The sequence below is a fragment of the Electrophorus electricus genome, chromosome 13, assembly GCF_041902795.1.
Source record: "Electrophorus electricus isolate QZ-2024a chromosome 13, ASM4190279v1, whole genome shotgun sequence".
NCBI lineage: Eukaryota > Metazoa > Chordata > Actinopteri > Gymnotiformes > Gymnotidae > Electrophorus > Electrophorus electricus.
The window spans coordinates 23,170,887-23,197,866 of NC_137509.1; the positions used below are offsets into that span (position 1 = coordinate 23,170,887).

The following is a 26,980-nucleotide window of genomic DNA, read 5'->3' on the forward strand; positions in this document are numbered from 1 at the left end:
CACCTGGGAATAGCAGATGCTGTAAGTTTTTATTGCATCACTTTAATTTACTCTCCAACTGACATGCTTGAATGTGAAGTGCAGTGATTAATAAAAATACTGTCTGTTAGTGCCTCCGTATACCAGATGTTGTACGCTTTTATTGCATCATTTAATTTACTTTCAAGATAACATTCTAGAATGTCAAGTGCAGGGATTAATAAAAAAAATAGTCAGATTGGTCTTTGATCATATTTGCTATGATTAGGCAATTTGACTAAGTGTTTAAGGCTTACTGCCACACCATCTTGAGAACGCCCAATCTCATCTGACCTTGGAAGCTAAGCAAGTTTGGGCCTGGATAGTACTGAGGTGGGACCCTACCTAGGAATACCAGGTGCTGTAAGCTTTTCTTGCATCACTTTAATTTACTTTCAAGCTGACATGCTCAAATGTGAAGTGCAGTGATTAATAAAAAAAACTCTCTGTTAGCACATGGGAATAGCAGATGCTGTAAGTTTTTTTTGCATCACTTTGATTTACTCTCCAACTCACATGCCTGAATGTGAAGTGCAGTGATTCATCAAAAAACTATCTGTTAGCACCTTGGACTACGAGATGCTGTAAGCTTCTCTTGCATCACTTTAATTTACTTTTAAGATGACATGCTAGGATGTGAAGTGCAGTGATTAATTAAAAAAAACTATCTGTTAGCACCTGGGAATAGCAGATGCTGTAAATTTTTGTTGCATCACTTTAATTTAATCTGCAACTGACATGCTTGTATGTGAAGTGTACAGATTAAATAGAAATCTTTTAGTACCAGGGAATAGCAGGTGCTGTAAGATTTTATTGCATCCCTTTAATTTATGTTCAAGCTATCATGTTCAAATTTGAAGTGCAGTGAATAATTAAATCAAACTATCTGCTAGCACCTGGGAATAGCAGATGCTGTAAGTTTTTATTGCATCACTTTAATTTACTCTCCAACTGACATGCTTGAATGTGAAGTGCAGTGATTAATAAAAATACTGTCTGTTAGTGCCTCCGTATACCAGATGTTGTAAGCTTTTATTGCATCATTTAATTTACTTTCAAGATAACATTCTAGAATGTCAAGTGCAGGGATTAATAAAAAAAATTGTCAGATTGGTCTTTGATCATATTTACTATGATTAGGCAATTTGAGTAATTGTTTAAGGCTTACGGCCACACCAGCTTGAGAAAAAACAATCTCATCTGACCTTGGAAGCGAAACAAGTTTGGGCCTGGATAGTACTGAGGTGGGACCCTATCTAGGAATACCAGGTGCTGTAAGCTTTTCTTGCATCACTTTAATTTACTTTCAAGCTGACATGCTCAAATGTGAAGTGCAGTGATTAATAAAAAAAAACTATCTGTTAGCACCTGGGAATAGCAGATGCTGTAAGTTTTTTTTGCATCACTTTCATTTACTCTCCAACTCACATGCCTGAATGTGAAGTGCAGTGATTCATCAAAAAACTATCTGTTAGCACCTTGGACTACGAGATGCTGTAAGCTTCTCTTGCATCACTTTAATTTACTTTCAAGATGACATGCTAGGATGTGAAGTGCAGTGATTAATTTAAAAAAAACTATCTGTTAGCACCTGGGAATAGCAAATGCTGTAAGTTTTTGTTGCATCACTTTAATTTAATCTGCAACTGACATGCTTGTATGTGAAGTGTACAGATTAAATAGAAATCTTTTAGTACCAGGGAATAGCAGGTGCTGTAAGATTTTATTGCATACCTTTAATTTATGTTCAAGCTATCATGTTCATTATTGAAGTGCAGTGAATAATTAAATCAAAATATCTGCTAGCACCTGGGAATAGCAGATGCTGTAAGTTTTTATTGCATCACTTTAATTTACTCTCCAACTGACATGCTTGAATGTGAAATGCAGTGATTAATAAAAAAACTGTCTGTTAGTGCCTCCGTATACCAGATGTTGTAAGCTTTTATTGCATCATTTAATTTACTTTCAAGATAACATTCTAGAATGTCAAGTGCAGGGATTAATAAAAAAAATAGTCAGATTGGTCTTTCATCATATTTGCTATGATTAGGCAATTTGACTAAGTGTTTAAGGCTTACGGCCACACCAGCTTGAGAACGCCCAATCTCATCTGACCTTGGAAGCTAAGCAAGCTTGGGCCTGGATTGTACTGAGGTGGGTCCCTACCTAGGAATACCAGGTGCTGTAAGCTTTTCTTGCATCACTTTAATTTACTTTCAAGCTGACATGCTCAAATGTGAAGTGCAGTGATTAATAAAAAAAAACTATCTGTTAGCACATGGGAATAGCAGATGCTGTAAGTTTTTTTTGCATCACTTTCATTTACTCTCCAACTCACATGCCTGAATGTGAAGTGCAGTGATTCATCAAAAAACTATCTGTTAGCAGCTTGGACTACGAGATGCTGTAAGCTTCTCTTGCATCACTTTAATGTACTTTTAAGATGACATGCTAGGATGTGAAGTGCAGTGATTAATTAAAAAAGCTATCTGTTAGCACCTGGGAATAGCAGATGCTGTAAGTTTTTGTTGCATCACTTTAATTTAATCTGCAACTGACATGCTTGTATGTGAAGTGTACAGATTAAATATAAATCTTTTAGTACCAGGGAATAGCAGGTGTTGTAAGATTTTATTGCATCCCTTTAATTCATGTTCAAGCTATCATGTTCATTATTGAAGTGCAGTGAATAATTAAATCAAAATATCTGCTAGCACCTGGGAATAGCAGATGCTGTAAGTTTTTATTGCATCACTTTAATTTACTCTCCAACTGACATGCTTGAATGTGAAATGCAGTGATTAATAAAAAAACTGTCTGTTAGTGCCTCCGTATACCAGATGTTGTAAGCTTTTATTGCATCATTTAATTTACTTTCAAGATAACATTCTAGAATGTCAAGTGCAGGGATTAATAAAAAAAATAGTCAGATTGGTCTTTCATCATATTTGCTATGATTAGGCAATTTGACTAAGTGTTTAAGGCTTACGGCCACACCAGCTTGAGAACGCCCAATCTCATCTGACCTTGGAAGCTAAGCAAGCTTGGGCCTGGATTGTACTGAGGTGGGTCCCTACCTAGGAATACCAGGTGCTGTAAGCTTTTCTTGCATCACTTTAATTTACTTTCAAGCTGACATGCTCAAATGTGAAGTGCAGTGATTAATAAAAAAAAACTATCTGTTAGCACATGGGAATAGCAGATGCTGTAAGTTTTTTTTGCATCACTTTCATTTACTCTCCAACTCACATGCCTGAATGTGAAGTGCAGTGATTCATCAAAAAACTATCTGTTAGCAGCTTGGACTACGAGATGCTGTAAGCTTCTCTTGCATCACTTTAATGTACTTTTAAGATGACATGCTAGGATGTGAAGTGCAGTGATTAATTAAAAAAGCTATCTGTTAGCACCTGGGAATAGCAGATGCTGTAAGTTTTTGTTGCATCACTTTAATTTAATCTGCAACTGACATGCTTGTATGTGAAGTGTACAGATTAAATATAAATCTTTTAGTACCAGGGAATAGCAGGTGTTGTAAGATTTTATTGCATCCCTTTAATTCATGTTCAAGCTATCATGTTCAAATTTGAAGTGCAGTGAATAATTAAAACAAACTATCTGTTAGCACCTGGGAATAGCAGATGCTGTAAGTTTTTATTGCATCACTTTAATTTACTCTCCAACTGACATGCTTGAATGTGAAGTGCAGTGATTAATAAAAGAATTGTCTCGTATTGCCTCCGTATACCAGATGTTGTAAGCTTTTATTGCATCATTTAATTTACTTTCAAGATAACATTCTAGAATGTCAAGTGCAGGGATTAATAAAAAAAATTGTCAGATTGGTCTTTGATCATATTTACTATGATTAGGCAATTTGAGTAATTGTTTAAGGCTTACGGCCACAGCAGCTTGAGAACGCCCAATCTCATCTGACCTTGGAAGCTAAGCAAGTTTGGGCCTGGATAGTACTGAGGTGGGACCCTACCTAGGAATACCAGGTGCTGTAAGCTTTTCTTGCATCACTTTAATTTACTTTCAAGCTGACATGCTCAAATGTGAAGTGCAGTGATTAATAAAAAAAACTATCTGTTAGCACATGGCAATAGCAGATGCTGTAAGTTTTTTTTGCATCACTTTCATTTACTCTCCAACTCACATGCCTGAATGTGAAGTGCAGTGATTCATCAAAAAACTATCTGTTAGCAGCTTGGACTACGAGATGCTGTAAGCTTCTCTTGCATCACTTTAATTTACTTTTAAGATGACATGCTAGGATGTGAAGTGCAGTGATTAATTAAAAAAAACTATCTGTTAGCACCTGGGAATAGCAGATGCTGTAAGTTTTTGTTGCATCACTTTAATTTAATCTGCAACTGACATGCTTGTATGTGAAGTGTACAGATTAAATAGAAATCTTTTAGTACCAGGGAATAGCAGGTGCTGTAAGATTTTATTGCATACCTTTAATTTATGTTCAAGCTATCATGTTCATTATTGAAGTGCAGTGAATAATTAAATCAAAATATCTGCTAGCACCTGGGAATAGCAGATGCTGTAAGTTTTTATTGCATCACTTTAATTTACTCTCCAACTGACATGCTTGAATGTGAAGTGCAGTGATTAATAAAAAAACTGTCTGTTAGTGCCTCCGTATACCAGATGTTGTAAGCTTTTATTGCATCATTTAATTTACTTTCAAGATAACATTCTAGAATGTCAAGTGCAGGGATTAATAAAAAAAATTGTCAGATTGGTCTTTGATCATATTTGCTATGATTAGGCAATTTGACTAAGTGTTTAAGGCTTACGGCCACACCAGCTTGAGAACGCCCAATCTCATCTGACCTTGGAAGCTAAGCAAGTTTGGGCCTGGATAGTACTGAGGTGGGACCCTACCTAGGAATACCAGGTGCTGTAAGCTTTTCTTGCATCACTTTAATTTACTTTCAAGCTGACATGCTCAAATGTGAAGTGCAGTGATTAATAAAAAAAAACTATCTGTTAGCACATGGCAATAGCAGATGCTGTAAGTTTTTTTTGCATCACTTTCATTTACTCTCCAACTCACATGCCTGAATGTGAAGTGCAGTGATTCATCAAAAAACTATCTGTTAGCAGCTTGGACTACGAGATGCTGTAAGCTTCTCTTGCATCACTTTAATGTACTTTTAAGATGACATGCTAGGATGTGAAGTGCAGTGATTAATTAAAAAAGCTATCTGTTAGCACCTGGGAATAGCAGATGCTGTAAGTTTTTGTTGCATCACTTTAATTTAATCTGCAACTGACATGCTTGTATGTGAAGTGTACAGATTAAATAGAAATCTTTTAGTACCAGGGAATAGCAGGTGCAGTAAGATTTTATTGCATCCCTTTAATTTATGTTCAAGCTATCATGTTCAAATTTGAAGTGCAGTGAATAATTAAATCAAAATATCTGCTAGCACCTGGGAATAGCAGATGCTGTAAGTTTTTATTGCATCACTTTAATTTACTCTCCAACTGACATGCTTGAATGTGAAGTGCAGTGATTAATAAAAATACTGTCTGTTAGTGCCTCCGTATACCAGATGTTGTAAGCTTTTATTGCATCATTTAATTTACTTTCAAGATAACATTCTAGAATGTCAAGTGCAGGGATTAATAAAAAAAATAGTCAGATTGGTCTTTGATCATATTTGCTATGATTAGGCAATTTGACTAAGTGTTTAAGGCTTACTGCCACACCATCTTGAGAACGCCCAATCTCATCTGACCTTGGAAGCTAAGCAAGTTTGGGCCTGGATAGTACTGAGGTGGGACCCTACCTAGGAATACCAGGTGCTGTAAGCTTTTCTTGCATCACTTTAATTTACTTTCAAGCTGACATGCTCAAATGTGAAGTGCAGTGATTAATAAAAAAAAACTATCTGTTAGCACATGGGAATAGCAGATGCTGTAAGTTTTTTTTGCATCACTTTGATTTACTCTCCAACTCACATGCCTGAATGTGAAGTGCAGTGATTCATCAAAAAACTATCTGTTAGCACCTTGGACTACGAGATGCTGTAAGCTTCTCTTGCATCACTTTAATTTACTTTTAAGATGACATGCTAGGATGTGAAGTGCAGTGATTAATTAAAAAAAACTATCTGTTAGCACCTGGGAATAGCAGATGCTGTAAATTTTTGTTGCATCACTTTAATTTAATCTGCAACTGACATGCTTGTATGTGAAGTGTACAGATTAAATAGAAATCTTTTAGTACCAGGGAATAGCAGGTGCTGTAAGATTTTATTGCATCCCTTTAATTTATGTTCAAGCTATCATGTTCAAATTTGAAGTGCAGTGAATAATTAAATCAAACTATCTGCTAGCACCTGGGAATAGCAGATGCTGTAAGTTTTTATTGCATCACTTTAATTTACTCTCCAACTGACATGCTTGAATGTGAAGTGCAGTGATTAATAAAAATACTGTCTGTTAGTGCCTCCGTATACCAGATGTTGTAAGCTTTTATTGCATCATTTAATTTACTTTCAAGATAACATTCTAGAATGTCAAGTGCAGGGATTAATAAAAAAAATTGTCAGATTGGTCTTTGATCATATTTACTATGATTAGGCAATTTGAGTAATTGTTTAAGGCTTACGGCCACACCAGCTTGAGAAAAAACAATCTCATCTGACCTTGGAAGCGAAACAAGTTTGGGCCTGGATAGTACTGAGGTGGGACCCTATCTAGGAATACCAGGTGCTGTAAGCTTTTCTTGCATCACTTTAATTTACTTTCAAGCTGACATGCTCAAATGTGAAGTGCAGTGATTAATAAAAAAAAACTATCTGTTAGCACCTGGGAATAGCAGATGCTGTAAGTTTTTTTTGCATCACTTTCATTTACTCTCCAACTCACATGCCTGAATGTGAAGTGCAGTGATTCATCAAAAAACTATCTGTTAGCACCTTGGACTACGAGATGCTGTAAGCTTCTCTTGCATCACTTTAATTTACTTTCAAGATGACATGCTAGGATGTGAAGTGCAGTGATTAATTTAAAAAAAACTATCTGTTAGCACCTGGGAATAGCAAATGCTGTAAGTTTTTGTTGCATCACTTTAATTTAATCTGCAACTGACATGCTTGTATGTGAAGTGTACAGATTAAATAGAAATCTTTTAGTACCAGGGAATAGGAGGTGCTGTAAGATTTTATTGCATACCTTTAATTTATGTTCAAGCTATCATGTTCATTATTGAAGTGCAGTGAATAATTAAATCAAAATATCTGCTAGCACCTGGGAATAGCAGATGCTGTAAGTTTTTATTGCATCACTTTAATTTACTCTCCAACTGACATGCTTGAATGTGAAATGCAGTGATTAATAAAAAAACTGTCTGTTAGTGCCTCCGTATACCAGATGTTGTAAGCTTTTATTGCATCATTTAATTTACTTTCAAGATAACATTCTAGAATGTCAAGTGCAGGGATTAATAAAAAAAATAGTCAGATTGGTCTTTCATCATATTTGCTATGATTAGGCAATTTGACTAAGTGTTTAAGGCTTACGGCCACACCAGCTTGAGAATGCCCAATCTCATCTGACCTTGGAAGCTAAGCAAGCTTGGGCCTGGATTGTACTGAGGTGGGTCCCTACCTAGGAATACCAGGTGCTGTAAGCTTTTCTTGCATCACTTTAATTTACTTTCAAGCTGACATGCTCAAATGTGAAGTGCAGTGATTAATAAAAAAAAACTATCTGTTAGCACATGGGAATAGCAGATGCTGTAAGTTTTTTTTGCATCACTTTCATTTACTCTCCAACTCACATGCCTGAATGTGAAGTGCAGTGATTCATCAAAAAACTATCTGTTAGCAGCTTGGACTACGAGATGCTGTAAGCTTCTCTTGCATCACTTTAATGTACTTTTAAGATGACATGCTAGGATGTGAAGTGCAGTGATTAATTAAAAAAGCTATCTGTTAGCACCTGGGAATAGCAGATGCTGTAAGTTTTTGTTGCATCACTTTAATTTAATCTGCAACTGACATGCTTGTATGTGAAGTGTACAGATTAAATATAAATCTTTTAGTACCAGGGAATAGCAGGTGTTGTAAGATTTTATTGCATCCCTTTAATTCATGTTCAAGCTATCATGTTCAAATTTGAAGTGCAGTGAATAATTAAAACAAACTATCTGTTAGCACCTGGGAATAGCAGATGCTGTAAGTTTTTATTGCATCACTTTAATTTACTCTCCAACTGACATGCTTGAATGTGAAGTGCAGTGATTAATAAAAGAATTGTCTCGTATTGCCTCCGTATACCAGATGTTGTAAGCTTTTATTGCATCATTTAATTTACTTTCAAGATAACATTCTAGAATGTCAAGTGCAGGGATTAATAAAAAAAATTGTCAGATTGGTCTTTGATCATATTTACTATGATTAGGCAATTTGAGTAATTGTTTAAGGCTTACGGCCACAGCAGCTTGAGAATGCCCAATCTCATCTGACCTTGGAAGCTAAGCAAGTTTGGGCCTGGATAGTACTGAGGTGGGACCCTACCTAGGAATACCAGGTGCTGTAAGCTTTTCTTGCATCACTTTAATTTACTTTCAAGCTGACATGCTCAAATGTGAAGTGCAGTGATTAATAAAAAAAACTATCTGTTAGCACATGGCAATAGCAGATGCTGTAAGTTTTTTTTGCATCACTTTCATTTACTCTCCAACTCACATGCCTGAATGTGAAGTGCAGTGATTCATCAAAAAACTATCTGTTAGCAGCTTGGACTACGAGATGCTGTAAGCTTCTCTTGCATCACTTTAATTTACTTTTAAGATGACATGCTAGGATGTGAAGTGCAGTGATTAATTAAAAAAAACTATCTGTTAGCACCTGGGAATAGCAGATGCTGTAAGTTTTTGTTGCATCACTTTAATTTAATCTGCAACTGACATGCTTGTATGTGAAGTGTACAGATTAAATAGAAATCTTTTAGTACCAGGGAATAGCAGGTGCTGTAAGATTTTATTGCATACCTTTAATTTATGTTCAAGCTATCATGTTCATTATTGAAGTGCAGTGAATAATTAAATCAAAATATCTGCTAGCACCTGGGAATAGCAGATGCTGTAAGTTTTTATTGCATCACTTTAATTTACTCTCCAACTGACATGCTTGAATGTGAAGTGCAGTGATTAATAAAAAAACTGTCTGTTAGTGCCTCCGTATACCAGATGTTGTAAGCTTTTATTGCATCATTTAATTTACTTTCAAGATAACATTCTAGAATGTCAAGTGCAGGGATTAATAAAAAAAATTGTCAGATTGGTCTTTGATCATATTTGCTATGATTAGGCAATTTGACTAAGTGTTTAAGGCTTACGGCCACACCAGCTTGAGAACGCCCAATCTCATCTGACCTTGGAAGCTAAGCAAGTTTGGTCCTGGATAGTACTGAGGTGGGACCCTACCTAGGAATACCAGGTGCTGTAAGCTTTTCTTGCATCACTTTAATTTACTTTCAAGCTGACATGCTCAAATGTGAAGTGCAGTGATTAATAAAAAAAAACTATCTGTTAGCACATGGCAATAGCAGATGCTGTAAGTTTTTTTTGCATCACTTTCATTTACTCTCCAACTCACATGCCTGAATGTGAAGTGCAGTGATTCATCAAAAAACTATCTGTTAGCAGCTTGGACTACGAGATGCTGTAAGCTTCTCTTGCATCACTTTAATGTACTTTTAAGATGACATGCTAGGATGTGAAGTGCAGTGATTAATTAAAAAAGCTATCTGTTAGCACCTGGGAATAGCAGATGCTGTAAGTTTTTGTTGCATCACTTTAATTTAATCTGCAACTGACATGCTTGTATGTGAAGTGTACAGATTAAATAGAAATCTTTTAGTACCAGGGAATAGCAGGTGCTGTAAGATTTTATTGCATCCCTTTAATTTATGTTCAAGCTATCATGTTCAAATTTGAAGTGCAGTGAATAATTAAATCAAAATATCTGCTAGCACCTGGGAATAGCAGATGCTGTAAGTTTTTATTGCATCACTTTAATTTACTCTCCAACTGACATGCTTGAATGTGAAGTGCAGTGATTAATAAAAATACTGTCTGTTAGTGCCTCCGTATACCAGATGTTGTAAGCTTTTATTGCATCATTTAATTTACTTTCAAGATAACATTCTAGAATGTCAAGTGCAGGGATTAATAAAAAAAATAGTCAGATTGGTCTTTGATCATATTTGCTATGATTAGGCAATTTGACTAAGTGTTTAAGGCTTACTGCCACACCATCTTGAGAACGCCCAATCTCATCTGACCTTGGAAGCTAAGCAAGTTTGGGCCTGGATAGTACTGAGGTGGGACCCTACCTAGGAATACCAGGTGCTGTAAGCTTTTCTTGCATCACTTTAATTTACTTTCAAGCTGACATGCTCAAATGTGAAGTGCAGTGATTAATAAAAAAAAACTATCTGTTAGCACATGGGAATAGCAGATGCTGTAAGTTTTTTTTGCATCACTTTGATTTACTCTCCAACTCACATGCCTGAATGTGAAGTGCAGTGATTCATCAAAAAACTATCTGTTAGCACCTTGGACTACGAGATGCTGTAAGCTTCTCTTGCATCACTTTAATTTACTTTTAAGATGACATGCTAGGATGTGAAGTGCAGTGATTAATTAAAAAAAACTATCTGTTAGCACCTGGGAATAGCAGATGCTGTAAATTTTTGTTGCATCACTTTAATTTAATCTGCAACTGACATGCTTGTATGTGAAGTGTACAGATTAAATAGAAATCTTTTAGTACCAGGGAATAGCAGGTGCTGTAAGATTTTATTGCATCCCTTTAATTTATGTTCAAGCTATCATGTTCAAATTTGAAGTGCAGTGAATAATTAAATCAAACTATCTGCTAGCACCTGGGAATAGCAGATGCTGTAAGTTTTTATTGCATCACTTTAATTTACTCTCCAACTGACATGCTTGAATGTGAAGTGCAGTGATTAATAAAAATACTGTCTGTTAGTGCCTCCGTATACCAGATGTTGTAAGCTTTTATTGCATCATTTAATTTACTTTCAAGATAACATTCTAGAATGTCAAGTGCAGGGATTAATAAAAAAAATTGTCAGATTGGTCTTTGATCATATTTACTATGATTAGGCAATTTGAGTAATTGTTTAAGGCTTACGGCCACACCAGCTTGAGAAAAAACAATCTCATCTGACCTTGGAAGCGAAACAAGTTTGGGCCTGGATAGTACTGAGGTGGGACCCTATCTAGGAATACCAGGTGCTGTAAGCTTTTCTTGCATCACTTTAATTTACTTTCAAGCTGACATGCTCAAATGTGAAGTGCAGTGATTAATAAAAAAAAACTATCTGTTAGCACATGGGAATAGCAGATGCTGTAAGTTTTTTTTGCATCACTTTGATTTACTCTCCAACTCACATGCCTGAATGTGAAGTGCAGTGATTCATCAAAAAACTATCTGTTAGCACCTTGGACTACGAGATGCTGTAAGCTTCTCTTGCATCACTTTAATTTACTTTTAAGATGACATGCTAGGATGTGAAGTGCAGTGATTAATTAAAAAAAACTATCTGTTAGCACCTGGGAATAGCAGATGCTGTAAATTTTTGTTGCATCACTTTAATTTAATCTGCAACTGACATGCTTGTATGTGAAGTGTACAGATTAAATAGAAATCTTTTAGTACCAGGGAATAGCAGGTGCTGTAAGATTTTATTGCATACCTTTAATTTATGTTCAAGCTATCATGTTCATTATTGAAGTGCAGTGAATAATTAAATCAAAATATCTGCTAGCACCTGGGAATAGCAGATGCTGTAAGTTTTTATTGCATCACTTTAATTTACTCTCCAACTGACATGCTTGAATGTGAAATGCAGTGATTAATAAAAAAACTGTCTGTTAGTGCCTCCGTATACCAGATGTTGTAAGCTTTTATTGCATCATTTAATTTACTTTCAAGATAACATTCTAGAATGTCAAGTGCAGGGATTAATAAAAAAAATAGTCAGATTGGTCTTTCATCATATTTGCTATGATTAGGCAATTTGACTAAGTGTTTAAGGCTTACGGCCACACCAGCTTGAGAACGCCCAATCTCATCTGACCTTGGAAGCTAAGCAAGCTTGGGCCTGGATTGTACTGAGGTGGGTCCCTACCTAGGAATACCAGGTGCTGTAAGCTTTTCTTGCATCACTTTAATTTACTTTCAAGCTGACATGCTCAAATGTGAAGTGCAGTGATTAATAAAAAAAAACTATCTGTTAGCACATGGGAATAGCAGATGCTGTAAGTTTTTTTTGCATCACTTTCATTTACTCTCCAACTCACATGCCTGAATGTGAAGTGCAGTGATTCATCAAAAAACTATCTGTTAGCAGCTTGGACTACGAGATGCTGTAAGCTTCTCTTGCATCACTTTAATGTACTTTTAAGATGACATGCTAGGATGTGAAGTGCAGTGATTAATTAAAAAAGCTATCTGTTAGCACCTGGGAATAGCAGATGCTGTAAGTTTTTGTTGCATCACTTTAATTTAATCTGCAACTGACATGCTTGTATGTGAAGTGTACAGATTAAATATAAATCTTTTAGTACCAGGGAATAGCAGGTGTTGTAAGATTTTATTGCATCCCTTTAATTCATGTTCAAGCTATCATGTTCAAATTTGAAGTGCAGTGAATAATTAAATCAAACTATCTGTTAGCACCTGGGAATAGCAGATGCTGTAAGTTTTTATTGCATCACTTTAATTTACTCTCCAACTGACATGCTTGAATGTGAAGTGCAGTGATTAATAAAAGAATTGTCTCGTATTGCCTCCGTATACCAGATGTTGTAAGCTTTTATTGCATCATTTAATTTACTTTCAAGATAACATTCTAGAATGTCAAGTGCAGGGATTAATAAAAAAAATTGTCAGATTGGTCTTTGATCATATTTGCTATGATTAGGCAATTTGACTAAGTGTTTAAGGCTTACGGCCACACCAGCTTGAGAACGCCCAATCTCATCTGACCTTGGAAGCTAAGCAAGTTTGGGCCTGGATAGTACTGAGGTGGGACCCTACCTAGGAATACCAGGTGCTGTAAGCTTTTCTTGCATCACTTTAATTTACTTTCAAGCTGACATGCTCAAATGTGAAGTGCAGTGATTAATAAAAAAAAACTATCTGTTAGCACATGGCAATAGCAGATGCTGTAAGTTTTTTTTGCATCACTTTCATTTACTCTCCAACTCACATGCCTGAATGTGAAGTGCAGTGATTCATCAAAAAACTATCTGTTAGCAGCTTGGACTACGAGATGCTGTAAGCTTCTCTTGCATCACTTTAATGTACTTTTAAGATGACATGCTAGGATGTGAAGTGCAGTGATTAATTAAAAAAGCTATCTGTTAGCACCTGGGAATAGCAGATGCTGTAAGTTTTTGTTGCATCACTTTAATTTAATCTGCAACTGACATGCTTGTATGTGAAGTGTACAGATTAAATAGAAATCTTTTAGTACCAGGGAATAGCAGGTGCTGTAAGATTTTATTGCATCCCTTTAATTTATGTTCAAGCTATCATGTTCAAATTTGAAGTGCAGTGAATAATTAAATCAAACTATCTGCTAGCACCTGGGAATAGCAGATGCTGTAAGTTTTTATTGCATCACTTTAATTTACTCTCCAACTGACATGCTTGAATGTGAAGTGCAGTGATTAATAAAAATACTGTCTGTTAGTGCCTCCGTATACCAGATGTTGTAAGCTTTTATTGCATCATTAAATTTACTTTCAAGATAACATTCTAGAATGTCAAGTGCAGGGATTAATAAAAAAAATAGTCAGATTGGTCTTTGATCATATTTGCTATGATTAGGCAATTTGACTAAGTGTTTAAGGCTTACTGCCACACCATCTTGAGAACACCCAATCTCATCTGACCTTGGAAGCTAAGCAAGTTTGGGCCTGGATAGTACTGAGGTGGGACCCTACCTAGGAATACCAGGTGCTGTAAGCTTTTCTTGCATCACTTTAATTTACTTTCAAGCTGACATGCTCAAATGTGAAGTGCAGTGTTAATAAAAAAAAACTATCTGTTAGCACATGGGAATAGCAGATGCTGTAAGTTTTTTTTGCATCACTTTCATTTACTCTCCAACTCACATGCCTGAATGTGAAGTGCAGTGATTCATCAAAAAACTATCTGTTAGCACCTTGGACTACGAGATGCTGTAAGCTTCTCTTGCATCACTTTAATTTACTTTTAAGATGACATGCTAGGATGTGAAGAGCAGTGATTAATTAAAAAAAACTATCTGTTAGCACCTGGGAATAGCAGATGCTGTAAGTTTTTGTTGCATCACTTTAATTTAATCTGCAACTGACATGCTTGTATGTGAAGTGTACAGATTAAATAGAAATCTTTTAGTACCAGGGAATAGCAGGTGCTGTAAGATTTTATTGCATCCCTTTAATTTATGTTCAAGCCATCATGTTCAAATTTGAAGTGCAGTGAATAATTAAATCAAACTATCTGTTAGCACCTGGGAATAGCAGATGCTGTACGTTTTTTTTTGCATCACTTTCATTTACTCTCCAACTCACATGCCTGAATGTGAAGTGCAGTGATTCATCAAAAAACTGTCTGTTAGTGCCTCCGTATACCAGATGTTGTAAGCTTTTATTGCATCATTTAATTTACATTCAAGATAACATTCTAGAATGTCAAGTGCAGGGATTAATAAAAAAAATTGTCAGATTGGTCTTTGATCATATTTGCTATGATTAGGCAATTTGAGTAAGTGTTTAAGGTTTACGGCCACACCAGCTTGAGAACGCCCAATCTCATCTGAGCTTGGAAGCTAAGCAAGTTTGGGCCTGGATAGTACTGAGGTGGGACTCTACCTAGGAATACCAGGTGCTGTAAGCTTTTCTTGCATCACTTTAATTTACTTTCAAGCTGACATGCTCAAATGTGAAGTGCAGTGATTAATAAAAAAAAACTATCTGTTAGCACATGGGAATAGCAGATGCTGTAAGTTTTTTTTGCATCACTTTCATTTACTCTGCAACTCACATGCCTGAATGTGAAGTGCAGTGATTCATCAAAAAACTATCTGTTAGCAGCTTGGACTACGAGATGCTGTAAGCTTCTCTTGCATCACTTTAATGTACTTTTAAGATGACATGCTAGGATGTGAAGTGCAGTGATTAATTAAAAAAGCTATCTGTTAGCACCTGGGAATAGCAGATGCTGTAAGTTTTTGTTGCATCACTTTAATTTAATCTGCAACTGACATGCTTGTATGTGAAGTGTACAGATTAAATAGAAATCTTTTAGTACCAGGGAATAGCAGGTGCTGTAAGATTTTATTGCATCCCTTTAATTTATGTTCAAGCCATCATGTTCAAATTTGAAGTGCAGTGAATAATTAAATCAAACTATCTGTTAGCACCTGGGAATAGCAGATGCTGTACGTTTTTTTTTGCATCACTTTCATTTACTCTCCAACTCACATGCCTGAATGTGAAGTGCAGTGATTCATCAAAAAACTGTCTGTTAGTGCCTCCGTATACCAGATGTTGTAAGCTTTTATTGCATCATTTAATTTACATTCAAGATAACATTCTAGAATGTCAAGTGCAGGGATTAATAAAAAAAATTGTCAGATTGGTCTTTGATCATATTTGCTATGATTAGGCAATTTGAGTAAGTGTTTAAGGTTTACGGCCACACCAGCTTGAGAACGCCCAATCTCATCTGATCTTGGAAGCTAAGCAAGTTTGGGCCTGGATAGTACTGAGGTGGGACTCTACCTAGGAATACCAGGTGCTGTAAGCTCTTCTTGCATCACTTTAATTTACTTTCAAGCTGACATGCTCAAATGTGAAGTGCAGTGATTATTAAAAAAAAACTATCTGTTAGCACCTGGGAATAGCCGATGCTGTAAGTTTTTTTTGCATCACTTTCATTTACTCTCCAACTCAGATGCCTGAATGTGAAGTGCAGTGATTCATCAAAAAACTGTCTGTTAGTGCCTCCGTATACCAGATGTTGTAAGCTTTTATTGCATCATTTAATTTACATTCAAGATACCATTCTAGAATGTCAAGTGCAGGGATTAATAAAAAAAATTGTCAGATTGGTCTTTGATCATATTTGCTATGATTAGGAAATTTGAGTAAGTGTTTAAAGGTTACGGCCACGCCAGCTTGAGAACGCCCAATCTCATCTGACCTTGGAAGCTAAGCAAGTTTGGGCCTGGATAGTACTGAGGTGGGACCCTACCTAGGAATACCAGGTGCTGTAAGCTTTTATTGCATCACTTTAATTTACTTTCAAGCTGACATGCTCAAATGTGAAGTGCAGTGATTAATAAAAAAAACTATCTGTTAGCACCTGGGAATAGCAGATGCTGTAAGTTTTTTTTGCATCACTTTCATTTACTCTCCAACTCACGTGCCTGAATGTGAAGTGCAGTGATTCATCAAAAACTATCTGTTAGCACCTTGGACTACGAGATGCTGTAAGCTTCTCTCGCATCAATTTAATTTACTGTCAAGATGACATGCTAGGATGTGAAATGCAGTGATTAATTAAAAAAACTATCTGTTAGCACCTGGGAATAGCAGATGCTGTAAGTTTTTGTTGCATCACTTTACTTTAATCTGCAACTGACAAGCTTGTATGTGAAGTGTACAGATTAAATATAAATATTTTAGTACCAGGGAATAGCAGGTGCTGTAAGATTGTATTGCATCCCTTTAATTTATGTTCAAGCTATCATGTTCAAATTTGAAGTGCAGTGAATAATTAACTTAAACTATCTGTTAGCACCTGGGAATAGCAGATGCTGTACGTTTTTTTTTGCATCACTTTCATTTACTCTCCAACTCACATGCCTGAATGTGAAGTGCAGTGATTCATCAAAAAACTGTCTGTTAGTGCCTCCGTATACCAGATGTTGTAAGCTTTTATTGCATCATTTAATTTACATTCAAGATACCATTCTAGAATGTCAAGTGCAGGGATTAATAAAAAAAATTGTCAGATTGGTCTTTGATCATATTTGCTATGATTAGGAAATTTGAGTAAGTGTTTAAAGCTTACGGCCACACCAGCTTGAGAACGCCCAATCTCATCTGACCTTGGAAGCTAAGCAAGTTTGGGCCTGGATAGTACTGAGGTGGGACCCTACCTAGGAATACCAGGTGCTGTAAGCTTTTATTGCATCACTTTAATTTACTTTCAAGCTGACATGCTCAAATGTGAAGTGCAGTGATTAATAAAAAAAACTATCTGTTAGCACCTGGGAATAGCAGATGCTGTAAGTTTTTTTTGCATCACTTTCATTTACTCTCCAACTCACGTGCCTGAATGTGAAGTGCAGTGATTCATCAAAAACTATCTGTTAGCACCTTGGACTACGAGATGCTGTAAGCTTCTCTCGCATCAATTTAATTTACTGTCAAGATGACATGCTAGGATGTGAAATGCAGTGATTAATTAAAAAAACTATCTGTTAGCACCTGGGAATAGCAGATGCTGTAAGTTTTTGCTGCATCACTTTACTTTAATCTGCAACTGACAAGCTTGTATGTGAAGTGTACAGATTAAATAGAAATATTTTAGTACCAGGGAATAGCAGGTGCTGTAAGATTGTATTGCATCCCTTTAATTTATGTTCAAGCTATCATGTTCAAATTTGAAGTGCAGTGAATATTTAACTTAAACTATCTGTTAGCACCTGGGAATAGCAGATGCTGTACGTTTTTTTTTGCATCACTTTCATTTACTCTCCAACTCACATGCCTGAATGTGAAGTGCAGTGATTCATCAAAAAACTGTCTGTTAGTGCCTCCGTATACCAGATGTTGTAAGCTTTTATTGCATCATTTAATTTACATTCAAGATAACATTCTAGAATGTCAAGTGCAGGGATTAATAAAAAAAATTGTCAGATTGGTCTTTGATCATATTTGCTATGATTAGGCAATTTGAGTAAGTGTTTAAGGCTTACGGCCACACCAGCTTGAGAACGTCCAATCTCATCTGACCTTGGAAGCTAAGTAAGTTTGGACCTGGATAGTACTGAGGTGGGACCCTACCTAGGAATACCAGGTGCTGTAAGCTTTTCTTGCATCACTTTAATTTACTTTCAAGCTGACATGCTCAAATGTGAAGTGCAGTGATTAATAAAAAAAACTATCTGTTAGCACCTGGGAATAGCAGATGCTGTAAGTTTTTTTTGCATGACTTTCATTTACTCTCCAACTCACGTGCCTGAATGTGAAGTGCAGTGATTCATCAAAAACTATCTGTTAGCACCTTGGACTACGAGATGCTGTAAGCTTCTCTCGCATCAATTTAATTTACTGTCAAGATGACATGCTAGGATGTGAAATGCAGTGATTAATTAAAAAAACTATCTGTTAGCACCTGGGAATAGCAGATGCTGTAAGTTTTTGTTGCATCACTTTACTTTAATCTGCAACTGACAAGCTTGTATGTGAAGTGTACAGATTAAATATAAATATTTTAGTACCAGGGAATAGCAGGTGCTGTAAGATTGTATTGCATCCCTTTAATTTATGTTCAAGCTATCATGTTCAAATTTGAAGTGCAGTGAATAATTAACTTAAACTATCTGTTAGCACCTGGGAATAGCAGATGCTGTACGTTTTTTTTTGCATCACTTTCATTTACTCTCCAACTCACATGCCTGAATGTGAAGTGCAGTGATTCATCAAAAAACTGTCTGTTAGTGCCTCCGTATACCAGATGTTGTAAGCTTTTATTGCATCATTTAATTTACATTCAAGATACCATTCTAGAATGTCAAGTGCAGGGATTAATAAAAAAAATTGTCAGATTGGTCTTTGATCATATTTGCTATGATTAGGAAATTTGAGTAAGTGTTTAAAGCTTACGGCCACACCAGCTTGAGAACGCCCAATCTCATCTGACCTTGGAAGCTAAGCAAGTTTGGGCCTGGATAGTACTGAGGTGGGACCCTACCTAGGAATACCAGGTGCTGTAAGCTCTTCTTGCATCACTTTAATTTACTTTCAAGCTGACATGCTCAAATGTGAAGTGCAGTGATTAATAAAAAAAACTATCTGTTAGCACCTGGGAATAGCAGATGCTGTAAGTTTTTTTTGCATCACTTTCATTTACTCTCCAACTCACGTGCCTGAATGTGAAGTGCAGTGATTCATCAAAAACTATCTGTTAGCACCTTGGACTACGAGATGCTGTAAGCTTCTCTCGCATCAATTTAATTTACTGTCAAGATGACATGCTAGGATGTGAAATGCAGTGATTAATTAAAAAAACTATCTGTTAGCACCTGGGAATAGCAGATGCTGTAAGTTTTTGTTGCATCACTTTACTTTAATCTGCAACTGACAAGCTTGTATGTGAAGTGTACAGATTAAATAGAAATATTTTAGTACCAGGGAATAGCAGGTGCTGTAAGATTGTATTGCATCCCTTTAATTTATGTTCAAGCTATCATGTTCAAATTTGAAGTGCAGTGAATATTTAACTTAAACTATCTGTTAGCACCTGGGAATAGCAGATGCTGTACGTTTTTTTTTGCATCACTTTCATTTACTCTCCAACTCACATGCCTGAATGTGAAGTGCAGTGATTCATCAAAAAACTGTCTGTTAGTGCCTCCGTATACCAGATGTTGTAAGCTTTTATTGCATCATTTAATTTACATTCAAGATAACATTCTAGAATGTCAAGTGCAGGGATTAATAAAAAAAATTGTCAGATTGGTCTTTGATCATATTTGCTATGATTAGGCAATTTGAGTAAGTGTTTAAGGCTTACGGCCACACCAGCTTGAGAACGTCCAATCTCATCTGACCTTGGAAGCTAAGTAAGTTTGGACCTGGATAGTACTGAGGTGGGACCCTACCTAGGAATACCAGGTGCTGTAAGCTTTTCTTGCATCACTTTAATTTACTTTCAAGCTGACATGCTCAAATGTGAAGTGCAGTGATTAATAAAAAAAACTATCTGTTAGCACCTGGGAATAGCAGATGCTGTAAGTTTTTTTTGCATCACTTTCATTTACTCTCCAACTCACGTGCCTGAATGTGAAGTGCAGTGATTCATCAAAAACTATCTGTTAGCACCTTGGACTACGAGATGCTGTAAGCTTCTCTCGCATCAATTTAATTTACTGTCAAGATGACATGCTAGGATGTGAAATGCAGTGATTAATTAAAAAAACTATCTGTTAGCACCTGGGAATAGCAGATGCTGTAAGTTTTTGTTGCATCACTTTACTTTAATCTGCAACTGACAAGCTTGTATGTGAAGTGTACAGATTAAATAGAAATATTTTAGTACCAGGGAATAGCAGGTGCTGTAAGATTGTATTGCATCCCTTTAATTTATGTTCAAGCTATCATGTTCAAATTTGAAGTGCAGTGAATATTTAACTTAAACTATCTGTTAGCACCTGGGAATAGCAGATGCTGTACGTTTTTTTTTGCATCACTTTCATTTACTCTCCAACTCACATGCCTGAATGTGAAGTGCAGTGATTCATCAAAAAACTGTCTGTTAGTGCCTCCGTATACCAGATGTTGTAAGCTTTTATTGCATCATTTAATTTACATTCAAGATAACATTCTAGAATGTCAAGTGCAGGGATTAATAAAAAAAATTGTCAGATTGGTCTTTGATCATATTTGCTATGATTAGGCAATTTGAGTAAGTGTTTAAGGCTTACGGCCACACCAGCTTGAGAACGTCCAATCTCATCTGACCTTGGAAGCTAAGTAAGTTTGGACCTGGATAGTACTGAGGTGGGACCCTACCTAGGAATACCAGGTGCTGTAAGCTTTTCTTGCATCACTTTAATTTACTTTCAAGCTGACATGCTCAAATGTGAAGTGCAGTGATTAATAAAAAAAACTATCTGTTAGCACCTGGGAATAGCAGATGCTGTAAGTTTTTTTTGCATCACTTTCATTTACTCTCCAACTCACGTGCCTGAATGTGAAGTGCAGTGATTCATCAAAAACTATCTGTTAGCACCTTGGACTACGAGATGCTGTAAGCTTCTCTCGCATCAATTTAATTTACTGTCAAGATGACATGCTAGGATGTGAAATGCAGTGATTAATTAAAAAAACTATCTGTTAGCACCTGGGAATAGCAGATGCTGTAAGTTTTTGTTGCATCACTTTACTTTAATCTGCAACTGACAAGCTTGTATGTGAAGTGTACAGATTAAATATAAATATTTTAGTACCAGGGAATAGCAGGTGCTGTAAGATTGTATTGCATCCCTTTAATTTATGTTCAAGCTATCATGTTCAAATTTGAAGTGCAGTGAATAATTAACTTAAACTATCTGTTAGCACCTGGGAATAGCAGATGCTGTACGTTTTTTTTTGCATCACTTTCATTTACTCTCCAACTCACATGCCTGAATGTGAAGTGCAGTGATTCATCAAAAAACTGTCTGTTAGTGCCTCCGTATACCAGATGTTGTAAGCTTTTATTGCATCATTTAATTTACATTCAAGATACCATTCTAGAATGTCAAGTGCAGGGATTAATAAAAAAAATTGTCAGATTGGTCTTTGATCATATTTGCTATGATTAGGAAATTTGAGTAAGTGTTTAAATCTTACGGCCGCACCAGCTTGAGCACGCCCAATCTCATCTGACCTTGGAAGCTAAGCAAGTTTGGGTCTGGATAGTACTGAGGTGGGACCCTACCTAGGAATACCAGGTGCTGTAAGCTTTTATTGCATCACTTTAATTTACTTTCAAGCTGACATGCTCAAATGTGAAGTGCAGTGATTAATAAAAAAAACTATCTGTTAGCACCTGGGAATAGCAGATGCTGTAAGTTTTTTTTGCATCACTTTCATTTACTCTCCAACTCATGTGCCTAAATGTGAAGTGCAGTGATTCATCAAAAACTATCTGTTAGCAACTTGGACTACGAGATGCTGTAAGCTTCTCTCGCATCAATTTAATTTACTGTCAAGATGACATGCTAGGATGTGAAATGCAGTGATTAATTAAAAAAACTATCTGTTAGCACCTGGGAATAGCAGATGCTGTAAGTTTTTGTTGCATCACTTTACTTTAATCTGCAACTGACAAGCTTGTATGTGAAGTGTACAGATTAAATAGAAATATTTTAGTACCAGGGAATAGCAGGTGCTGTAAGATTGTATTGCAACCCTTTAATTTATGTTCAAGCTATCATGTTCAAATTTGAAGTGCAGTGAATAATTAACTTAAACTATCTGTTAGCACCTGGGAATAGCAGATGCTGTACGGTTTTTTTTGCATCACTTTCATTTACTCTCCAACTCACATGCCTGAATGTGAAGTGCAGTGATTCATCAAAAAACTGTCTGTTAGTGCCTCCGTATACCAGATGTTGTAAGCTTTTATTGCATCATTTAATTTACATTCAAGATAACATTCTAGAATGTCAAGTGCAGGGATTAATAAAAAAAATTGTCAGATTGGTCTTTGATCATATTTGCTATGATTAGGCAATTTGAGTAAGTGTTTAAGGTTTACGGCCACACCAGCTTGAGAACGCCCAATCTCATCTGATCTTGGAAGCTAAGCAAGTTTGGGCCTGGATAGTACTGAGGTGGGACTCTACCTAGGAATACCAGGTGCTGTAAGCTCTTCTTGCATCACTTTAATTTACTTTCAAGCTGACATGCTCAAATGTGAAGTGCAGTGATTATTAAAAAAAAACTATCTGTTAGCACCTGGGAATAGCAGATGCTGTAAGTTTTTTTTGCATCACTTTCATTTACTCTCCATCTCACGTGCCTGAATGTGAAGTGCAGTGATTCATCAAAAACTATCTGTTAGCACCTTGGACTACGAGATGCTGTAAGCTTCTCTCGCATCAATTTAATTTACTGTCAAGATGACATGCTAGGATGTGAAATGCAGTGATTAATTAAAAAAACTATCTGTTAGCACCTGGGAATAGCAGATGCTGTAAGTTTTTGTTGCATCACTTTACTTTAATCTGCAACTGACAAGCTTGTATGTGAAGTGTACAGATTAAATAGAAATATTTTAGTACCAGGGAATAGCAGGTGCTGTAAGATTGTATTGCATCCCTTTAATTTATGTTCAAGCTATCATGTTCAAATTTGAAGTGCAGTGAATAATTAACTCAAACTATCTGTTAGCACCTGGGAATAGCAGATGCTGTGATTTTTTTTTGCATCACTTTCATTTACTCTCCAACTCACATGCCTGAATGTGAAGTGCAGTGATTCATCAAAAAATTGTCTGTTAGTGCCTCCGTATACCAGATGTTGTAAGCTTTTATTGCATCATTTAATTTACATTCAAGATAACATTCTAGAATGTCAAGTGCAGGGATTAATAAAAAAAATTGTCAGATTGGTCTTTGATCATATTTGCTATGATTAGGCAATTTGAGTAAGTGTTTAAAGCTTACGGCCACACCAGCTTGAGAACGCCCAATCTCATCTGACCTTGGAAGCTAAGCAAATTTGAGCCTGGATAGTGCTGAGGTGGGACCCTACCTAGGAATACCAGGTGCTGTAAGCTTTTATTGCATCACTTTAATTTACTTTCAAGCTGACATGCTCAAATGTGAAGTGCAGTGATTAATAAAAAAAACTATCTGTTAGCACCTGGGAATAGCAGATGCTGTAAGTTTTTTTTGCATCACTTTCATTTACTCTCCAACTCACATGCCTGAATGTGAAGTGCAGTGATTCATCAAAAACTATCTGTTAGCACCTTGGACTACGAGATGCTGTAAGCTTCTCTTGAATCACTTTAATTTACTGTCAAGATGACATGCTAGGATGTGAAATGCAGTGATTAATTAAAAAAACTATCTGTTAGCACCTGGGAATAGCAGATTCTGTAAGTTTTTTTTGCATCACTTTCATTTACTCTCCAACTCACATGCCTGAATGTGAAGTGCAGTGATTCATCAAAAACTATCTGTTAGCACCTTAGACTACGAGATGCTGTAAGCTTCTCTCGCATCAATTTAATTTACTGTCAAGATGACATGCTAGGATGTGAAATGCAGTGATTAATTAAAAAAAACTATCTGTTAGCACCTGGGAATAGCAGATGCTGTAAGTTTTTGTTGCATCACTTTACTTTAATCTGCAACTGACAAGATTGTATGTGAAGTGTACAGATTAAATAGAAATATTTTAGTACCAGGGAATAGCAGGTGCTGTAAGATTGTATTGCATCCCTTTAATTTATGTTCAAGCTATCATGTTCAAATTTGAAGTGCAGTGAATAATTAACTTAAACTATCTGTTAGCACCTGGGAATAGCAGATGCTGTACGTTTTTTTTTGCATCACTTTCATTTACTCTCCAACTCACATGCCTGAATGTGAAGTGCAGTGATTCATCAAAAAACTGTCTGTTAGTGCCTCCGTATACCAGATGTTGTAAGCTTTTATTGCATCATTTAATTTACATTCAAGATAACATTCTAGAATGTCAAGTGCAGGGATTAATAAAAAAATTGTCAGATTGGTCTTTGATCATATTTGCTATGATTAGGCAATTTGAGTAAGTGTTTAAGGCTTACGGCCACACCAGCTTGAGAACGCCCAATCTCATCTGACCTTGGAAGCTAAGCAAGTTTGGGCCTGGATAGTACTGAGGTGGGACTCTACCTAGGAATACCAGGTGCTGTAAGCTCTTCTTGCATCACTTTAATTTACTTTCAAGCTGACATGCTCAAATGTGAAGTGCAGTGATTATTAAAAAAAAACTATCTGTTAGCACCTGGGAATAGCAGATGCTGTAAGTTTTTTTTGCATCACTTTCATTTACTCTCCAACTCACGTGCCTAAATGTGAAGTGCAGTGATTCATCAAAAACTATCTGTTAGCAACTTGGACTACGAGATGCTGTAAGCTTCTCTCGCATCAATTTAATTTACTGTCAAGATGACATGCTAGGATGTGAAATGCAGTGATTAAAAAAACTATCTGTTAGCACCTGGGAATAGCAGATGCTGTAAGTTTTTGTTGCATCACTTTACTTTAATCTGCAACTGACAAGCTTGTATGTGAAGTGTACAGATTAAATAGAAATATTTTAGTACCAGGGAATAGCAGGTGCTGTAAGATTGTATTGCATCCCTTTAATTTATGTTCAAGCTATCATGTTCAAATTTAAAGTGCAGTGAATAATTAACTTAAACTATCTGTTAGCACCTGGGAATAGCCGATGCTGTAAGTTTTTTTTGCATCACTTTCATTTACTCTCCAACTCACATGCCTGAATGTGAAGTGCAGTGATTCATCAAAAAACTGTCTGTTAGTGCCTCCGTATACCAGATGTTGTAAGCTTTTATTGCATCATTTAATTTACATTCAAGATACCATTCTAGAATGTCAAGTGCAGGGATTAATAAAAAAAATTGTCAGATTGGTCTTTGATCATATTTGCTATGATTAGGAAATTTGAGTAAGTGTTTAAAGCTTACGGCCACGCCAGCTTGAGAACGCCCAATCTCATCTGACCTTGGAAGCTAAGCAAGTTTGGGCCTGGATAGTACTGAGGTGGGACCCTACCTAGGAATATCAGGTGCTGTAAGCTTTTATTGCATCACTTTAATTTACTTTCAAGCTGACATGCTCAAATGTGAAGTGCAGTGATTAATAAAAAAAACTATCTGTTAGCACCTGGGAATAGCAGATGCTGTAAGTTTTTTTTGCATCACTTTCATTTACTCTCCAACTCACATGCCTGAATGTGAAGTGCAGTGATTCATCAAAAACTATCTGTTAGCACCTTGGACTACGAGATGCTGTAAGCTTCTCTTGAATCACTTTAATTTACTGTCAAGATGACATGCTAGGATGTGAAATGCAGTGATTAATTAAAAAAACTATCTGTTAGCACCTGGGAATAGCAGATGCTGTAAGTTTTTTTTGCATCACTTTCATTTACTCTCCAACTCACGTGCCTGAATGTGAAGTGCAGTGATTCATCAAAAACTATCTGTTAGCACCTTGGACTACGAGATGCTGTAAGCTTCTCTCGCATCAATTTAATTTACTGTCAAGATGACATGCTAGGATGTGAAATGCAGTGATTAATTAAAAAAACTATCTGTTAGCACCTGGGAATAGCAGATGCTGTAAGTTTTTGTTGCATCACTTTACTTTAATCTGCAACTGACAAGCTTGTATGTGAAGTGTACAGATTAAATAGAAATATTTTAGTACCAGGGAATAGCAGGTGCTGTAAGATTGTATTGCATCCCTTTAATTTATGTTCAAGCTATCATGTTCAAATTTGAAGTGCAGTGAATAATTAGTGCCTCCGTATACCAGCTCCGTATTGTAAGCTTTTATTGCATCATTTAATTACATTCAAGATAACATTCTAGAATGTCAAGTGCAGGGATTAATAAAAAAAATTGTCAGATTGGTCTTTGATCATATTTGCTATGATTAGGCAATTTGAGTAAGTGTTTAAGGCTTACGGCCACACCAGCTTGAGAATGCCCAATCTCATCTAACCTTGGAAGCTAAGCAAGTTTGGGGCTGGATAGTACTGAGGTGGGACCCTACCTAGGAATACCAGGTGCTGTAAGCTTTTCTTGCATCACTTTAATTTACTTTCAAGCTGACATGCTCAAATGTGAAGTGCAGTGATTAATAAAAAAAACTATCTGTTAGCACCTGGGAATAGCAGATGCTGTAAGTTTTTTTTGCATCACTTTCATTTACTCTCCAACTCACATGCCTGAATGTGAAGTGCAGTGATTCATCAAAAAACTGTCTGTTAGTGCCTCCGTATACCAGATGTTGTAAGCTTTTATTGCATCATTTAATTTACATTCAAGATAACATTCTAGAATGTCAATTGCAGGGATTAATAAAAAAAATTGTCAGATTG

General features: G+C 36.2%; 10 non-coding genes and 20 pseudogenes across 10 annotated transcripts; all 30 read left to right on the forward strand.

Moving 5' to 3' along the window:
• The first annotated feature begins 269 nt into the window (after window positions 1–269).
• LOC145648914 (5S ribosomal RNA) lies at window positions 270–388 on the forward strand (annotated as a pseudogene).
• Window positions 389–1,180: 792 nt separating this feature from the next.
• On the forward strand, window positions 1,181–1,299 carry LOC145644766 (5S ribosomal RNA; annotated as a pseudogene).
• A 794-nt stretch (window positions 1,300–2,093) lies between these two features.
• On the forward strand, window positions 2,094–2,212 carry LOC145650482 (5S ribosomal RNA). Its single transcript, XR_014116704.1, has one exon. It is a non-coding gene; the product is annotated as a 5S ribosomal RNA (ribosomal RNA).
• A 792-nt stretch (window positions 2,213–3,004) lies between these two features.
• Window positions 3,005–3,123, forward strand: LOC145650595 (5S ribosomal RNA). The gene has a single exon (XR_014116717.1). It is a non-coding gene; the product is annotated as a 5S ribosomal RNA (ribosomal RNA).
• Window positions 3,124–3,915: 792 nt separating this feature from the next.
• Window positions 3,916–4,034, forward strand: LOC145649020 (5S ribosomal RNA; annotated as a pseudogene).
• Window positions 4,035–4,826: 792 nt separating this feature from the next.
• On the forward strand, window positions 4,827–4,945 carry LOC145651025 (5S ribosomal RNA). The gene has a single exon (XR_014116762.1). It is a non-coding gene; the product is annotated as a 5S ribosomal RNA (ribosomal RNA).
• A 792-nt stretch (window positions 4,946–5,737) lies between these two features.
• Window positions 5,738–5,856, forward strand: LOC145648916 (5S ribosomal RNA; annotated as a pseudogene).
• A 793-nt stretch (window positions 5,857–6,649) lies between these two features.
• Window positions 6,650–6,768, forward strand: LOC145644767 (5S ribosomal RNA; annotated as a pseudogene).
• Window positions 6,769–7,562: 794 nt separating this feature from the next.
• Window positions 7,563–7,681, forward strand: LOC145644360 (5S ribosomal RNA; annotated as a pseudogene).
• Window positions 7,682–8,473: 792 nt separating this feature from the next.
• LOC145649840 (5S ribosomal RNA) lies at window positions 8,474–8,592 on the forward strand (annotated as a pseudogene).
• Window positions 8,593–9,384: 792 nt separating this feature from the next.
• On the forward strand, window positions 9,385–9,503 carry LOC145648368 (5S ribosomal RNA; annotated as a pseudogene).
• Window positions 9,504–10,295: 792 nt separating this feature from the next.
• On the forward strand, window positions 10,296–10,414 carry LOC145648918 (5S ribosomal RNA; annotated as a pseudogene).
• A 793-nt stretch (window positions 10,415–11,207) lies between these two features.
• On the forward strand, window positions 11,208–11,326 carry LOC145644768 (5S ribosomal RNA; annotated as a pseudogene).
• Window positions 11,327–12,119: 793 nt separating this feature from the next.
• On the forward strand, window positions 12,120–12,238 carry LOC145650707 (5S ribosomal RNA). Its single transcript, XR_014116729.1, has one exon. It is a non-coding gene; the product is annotated as a 5S ribosomal RNA (ribosomal RNA).
• Window positions 12,239–13,030: 792 nt separating this feature from the next.
• Window positions 13,031–13,149, forward strand: LOC145651036 (5S ribosomal RNA). Its single transcript, XR_014116763.1, has one exon. It is a non-coding gene; the product is annotated as a 5S ribosomal RNA (ribosomal RNA).
• A 792-nt stretch (window positions 13,150–13,941) lies between these two features.
• Window positions 13,942–14,060, forward strand: LOC145647989 (5S ribosomal RNA; annotated as a pseudogene).
• A 793-nt stretch (window positions 14,061–14,853) lies between these two features.
• On the forward strand, window positions 14,854–14,972 carry LOC145647066 (5S ribosomal RNA; annotated as a pseudogene).
• A 793-nt stretch (window positions 14,973–15,765) lies between these two features.
• Window positions 15,766–15,884, forward strand: LOC145647376 (5S ribosomal RNA). Its single transcript, XR_014116325.1, has one exon. It is a non-coding gene; the product is annotated as a 5S ribosomal RNA (ribosomal RNA).
• Window positions 15,885–16,237: 353 nt separating this feature from the next.
• LOC145649511 (5S ribosomal RNA) lies at window positions 16,238–16,356 on the forward strand (annotated as a pseudogene).
• Window positions 16,357–17,147: 791 nt separating this feature from the next.
• Window positions 17,148–17,266, forward strand: LOC145651048 (5S ribosomal RNA). Its single transcript, XR_014116765.1, has one exon. It is a non-coding gene; the product is annotated as a 5S ribosomal RNA (ribosomal RNA).
• A 791-nt stretch (window positions 17,267–18,057) lies between these two features.
• On the forward strand, window positions 18,058–18,176 carry LOC145650115 (5S ribosomal RNA; annotated as a pseudogene).
• A 791-nt stretch (window positions 18,177–18,967) lies between these two features.
• LOC145651059 (5S ribosomal RNA) lies at window positions 18,968–19,086 on the forward strand. Its single transcript, XR_014116766.1, has one exon. It is a non-coding gene; the product is annotated as a 5S ribosomal RNA (ribosomal RNA).
• Window positions 19,087–19,877: 791 nt separating this feature from the next.
• Window positions 19,878–19,996, forward strand: LOC145650116 (5S ribosomal RNA; annotated as a pseudogene).
• A 791-nt stretch (window positions 19,997–20,787) lies between these two features.
• On the forward strand, window positions 20,788–20,906 carry LOC145650117 (5S ribosomal RNA; annotated as a pseudogene).
• Window positions 20,907–21,697: 791 nt separating this feature from the next.
• On the forward strand, window positions 21,698–21,816 carry LOC145650636 (5S ribosomal RNA; annotated as a pseudogene).
• A 791-nt stretch (window positions 21,817–22,607) lies between these two features.
• Window positions 22,608–22,726, forward strand: LOC145647387 (5S ribosomal RNA). Its single transcript, XR_014116326.1, has one exon. It is a non-coding gene; the product is annotated as a 5S ribosomal RNA (ribosomal RNA).
• A 791-nt stretch (window positions 22,727–23,517) lies between these two features.
• On the forward strand, window positions 23,518–23,636 carry LOC145644066 (5S ribosomal RNA; annotated as a pseudogene).
• Window positions 23,637–24,647: 1,011 nt separating this feature from the next.
• Window positions 24,648–24,766, forward strand: LOC145646810 (5S ribosomal RNA). The gene has a single exon (XR_014116230.1). It is a non-coding gene; the product is annotated as a 5S ribosomal RNA (ribosomal RNA).
• A 787-nt stretch (window positions 24,767–25,553) lies between these two features.
• Window positions 25,554–25,672, forward strand: LOC145648465 (5S ribosomal RNA; annotated as a pseudogene).
• Window positions 25,673–26,558: 886 nt separating this feature from the next.
• LOC145644194 (5S ribosomal RNA) lies at window positions 26,559–26,677 on the forward strand (annotated as a pseudogene).
• Window positions 26,678–26,980: the final 303 nt, after the last annotated feature.